Source organism: Balaenoptera musculus, chromosome 13, assembly GCF_009873245.2.
Source record: "Balaenoptera musculus isolate JJ_BM4_2016_0621 chromosome 13, mBalMus1.pri.v3, whole genome shotgun sequence".
In the NCBI taxonomy this organism is placed as follows: domain Eukaryota; kingdom Metazoa; phylum Chordata; class Mammalia; order Artiodactyla; family Balaenopteridae; genus Balaenoptera; species Balaenoptera musculus.
This window is the reverse complement of record NC_045797.1, coordinates 32,893,028-32,897,509: the sequence shown is the minus strand read 5'-3', so window position 1 is coordinate 32,897,509 and position 4,482 is coordinate 32,893,028. Positions and strand designations below refer to the sequence as shown.

Here is a 4,482-nt window from a genome sequence, read left to right as displayed (position 1 = left end):
TGGTCCTTTTGATGGGCCAACTTAGCTATAGTCTACAGTTATTCAATGTCAGTGCTGTTGTGGATATATTTTGTAGATGTGATTCAAGTTCATAATCAGTTGACTTGAAGTAGGGAGATTATCCTAGATGATCTGAGTGGATCTGATTCACGGAGCTGAAAGGCCTGAAAAGCAAAGCTGAGGTTTCCCTAAAGAAGAAGAAATTTCTGTGTGTGGATAGCAGCTTCAGCCCATGCCTGAGACTGTCCAGCCTGTCCTTTCTGATAGCCTGCCCTACAAATTTCAGACTCGCCTAACTAGCCCACACAATCAAGTAAGCCAACTCCTTGCAAGAAACTTCTTAATATATATCTTCTACTGGTTCTATCTCTCTGGTCAAACCCTGACCCTTATAACACTGTTGTGTGATTCTTTGGTAAATACATGTTTTACTTTCTGGACTGTAAAATTCAAGAAGGCAGAGACAGTACTATTTTTATTTATGTATTTATTATTTGCCAACTATGGTATTCCATGGTATGGAATAATGCCCAAGTTACAAAACTCACTCAAAAAAAAATGTTTGCTGAATGAGTAATTACAGATTGATAGATTTCTGTATTTTTAACTAAACTATAACCCCTAAATAGAACTGAAAACAGGATTATATCTTCCAAATCTCTGGAACAAATACAAATGAAAAAGTACATAGTTCATCCAGTAAAAGGTACATAATAAGAAAAAGAACAAGAAGCATGACCTTAGAAAAATATTAAAATTTCGAAAGTAGATAAAAAAAGATTAATTATAACAATTAATGGATATTGATTTAAAAATCCTTATTAAGAAAAAGAAAATGCTGGGACTTCCCTGGTGGCACAGTGGTTAAGAATCCTCCTGCCAATGCAGGTGACACAGGTTTGATCCCTGGTCTGGGAAGACCCCACATGCCACAGAGCAACTAAGCCCGCGAGCCACAACTACTGAGCCTGCATGCCACAACTACTGAAGCCCGCGTGCCTAGAGCCTGTGCTCCACAACAAGAGAAGCCACCACCATGAGAAGCCCGCACAATGCAATGAAGAGTAGCCCTCACTTGCTGCAGCTAGAGAAAGCCTGTACGCAGCAATGAAGACCAAACACAGCCAAAAATAAATACATTTTTAATAAAAAGAAAAAGGAAAAAAATGCTTAGATTTAGTTTTATAAAAATCCAACTGTTGCTTGTAAGAAAAATATCTAAAACAAAAATTTTAAGAGTTTTAAGAGAATGAAATGGTCAACAATATTTCCAAAAAATGTTAAAAAAGCAGAAGCAGTGATATTAATATTGACAAGGAAATACCCAGAAAGAAAAAGAAAAGCATATATGGGATAAAGAGGATGCATTTATAAGATTAAAAAGAGATATAAGAATTTTAGGAATTATGTGTCAGTTTATAAAAATATTAAAAGTTCATATTGATAAAAATAGAAGACATGGACAGAAATATGACTTTAGTTGAGATCCTTTATAAACCATTATTATAAGTTTATAAAACATCAAATAAATTTAATGATGAAAAATTAATTAAGAAAGACAGATTATATGAAATATATTTTGATCTATGACAAACATACAATACTTTCTTTAAACTGTCTGAAAAATATAATTTCTTCATTTTCTAGAAATAAAGAATATCTCAGTAAACTTCAAAAAATGGATATTTTACTGGCCACTTTCTTTGATCATAATGAAATAAAATAAAGCATAACAAAAGAAAACCACTAAAAATTAATAGTAAAAAATCAGACAAATATTTCTAATCCTTTGGGAATTAAAATAATTTCTCCCAAATAACCACTGGTTAAAAATAAAGTGAAATGCAAAATGAAATAGCATATAAAAAGGTAAGGCATTCAACCAAAATCTATATTTAAAAATAGATAGAATCAAAAGTTTGCATTAATTTTTTCAATTAGCAAAATAAATAGAGAAAATGCACTAATCATTTACCTTAAGATATTAGAAAAGGAACAACTACAATAATATTCTAAGGAAAATAGAGGGTACAAAGTAATGATGGCTATGTTAAGATGGTAAATTAGAAAACAGGAAAAACAAGATAGATAAAGCCATGGTCTACTTCTCTGAGAAAAACCTAATGCAATTATAATTCTTTAATAATCTAATAAAAAGAGATTGTGTCGAATATGGAGATAATTTTCATCTGTGTAATTGTGTTCAATTCTACATAAATAAAATTAACAATCTTGGGACTTCCCTGGTGGTCCAGTGGTTAAGACTCTGCGTTTGCAATGCAGGGGGCCTGGGTTCAATCCCTGGTCAGGGAAATAGATCCCACATGCCGCAACTAAGAGTTTGCATGCTGCAACTAAAGATCCCGCATGCCGCAATGAAGATCCTGCGTGCCACCGCAACTAAGACCCGATGCAGCCAAATAAATAAATAAATTTTTTTTTAAATAAATAAAATTAACAATCTCGATGACAAGGAAGAAATTGAAAATCTAAGCTTTAAGGAAAATTTTAAGTTATCATTAAATAACTTCCCCCAAAGACTATAGACTCAGATAATGGAAATCTCAGTTTACTTTATGGATAAATTATTTTAATCTTCTAAGAAATTAATAATTCCCACACAATGTAAATTATTCTACAACATAACAAAATATGGAAGGATTCCCTGTGTTCCAAATAAATTAAGAATTAGTCTGGGGAATAAGAGGCTTAGAATTTCCTAGATAGGTGACATTTGATGACCCTCTCAAGCCCAGGTTGCTATAAAATGAGAACAGTAACAGTACAAACTTCATAAAATGTCTGTGCAATTTAAATTGGATAATTCTTGTAATCCACAACTTAGTAGATTCCCAGGGACACAGTGTAAACTCTATAAGGTTTTTTCAGCTAGAATAACCCTGATATAAAAACTTGTTAAATATAATGCTGAAGTCAACAACACACCAATTTAGTTAATGAGAAATGATGGACAAATCTAAATAAAATATATGCAATCAAATTTAATAGCCTATTAGAGAATAATCAAGCATAAATGCAATGACAATTTAGTATTAGGCCATGTGCTCATGCAGTGAGTTCAGCTACACTGATGTACCAAATAAGGAAAACATTATCACATAAAGTGCCTATGCCTGATAGCATCTTATAAGTGAGGAAGGAACGTAAGATATCTCTCTAATATGATAAGTCAACAACTTCTTAATGATGAAACACTAGAAACATGGCCACTGAAATTACAAGGAACACACTAATGGCTGCCATATCCAGTTTCATTCAGGATAAAAGTGTAGCTAGTCAAAAAAAATCTACATGTCCAAATTGCTATTACAGGGAAAGGTGGCCACGTGACACAGTTCTAGCTGGTAACCTGTAAACAGAAATCCCTAGGTGAAGCTTGAGGGAAGGGGGTGAAGAGCGAGTAGTGGAGGGGAGATATAGGTGGAGCCTATTCCTCCTCCTCCCAGGGAACATGGAACAGTCACAGGAATATGAAGCCCCAATCTAAGGACTGAGGAGCAAAAAAATTCAAGGAGCCTGAGTTCCCAAGGTATTACACAACCAAGGTGCTAGGCCTGGGTGGCTTAGCTCTAGACAGGCCTTCAGTTCCTTACCATCAATATTCATCAAACCTTTACTCCTTTAAACCAGTCATTCTGAGTGTGGTTCCTAGACCAGCAGCATCAGTATCATCTGTGAACTTGTTAGAAATCCAAATTCTTGGACACTACCCCAGACCTACTGAATCAAAAACTCTGGAGTAGAAGCCCAACAATCTAGGTTTTAATAAGCCCTCCAGGGGATTTAAGCCACTATCCTTCAGGGCTCTCCAAAAGCCAAATTCAATTCTACCTAAAAATATATTCTGCTGATGAACATGCTGAGAAAATTCACTAGTCTCTCAGGAAAAAAAAAATTAAGTTAGATATTTACCTTATACAGGAAATTGAATTTCACATGGATTCAAGATTATATACATATGCAGATATGTGTATACACACATTTTATATATATATATATATATACCTGAAAGGTAATTTTTGTGGTTCTTTTTGTCTTTGAGTTGTGGAAAGATATTATAAGCATAAAGGAAAGAAAGCAAATCTGAATAAAAGTATCAATAAATTTAACCAACTAAACTTTTAGAATAAATTTTAAAGCAAGAACACACATTCATACGCAGCTTTTGGCAGGAAAGAGCTCTCTGCAGGAGGCCCTTTTTTCTAGACACTAACCTTAAATCAGGCACCCCCATGATCTACTTTTCTCTGCCCCAAGCACACCGTTCAAATCTTCTAATCACACAATACCTTGCCTAATGTGTTGGTTCTTTCCATAGATCAAAGAAGTAGAAATGAAGAGTAAGTAATTAACAGACGACCAGATCTCTTCCCTAGCTTTCCCTCCAGTAATCTCCTGAACAAACTGTGTGAACAAGATAACATCTAAAGCAAAATCAGAAGTCCACAAGCCTGCACACAG

The 4,482-nt window shown here is 34.3% G+C and overlaps 1 non-coding gene across 1 annotated transcript; it reads left to right on the top strand.

Annotated features, from left to right (window-relative positions):
• Positions 1-2,240: 2,240 nt before the first annotated feature.
• Positions 2,241-2,313, top strand: TRNAA-UGC. Its single transcript has one exon. It is a non-coding gene; the product is annotated as a tRNA-Ala (tRNA).
• Positions 2,314-4,482: the final 2,169 nt, after the last annotated feature.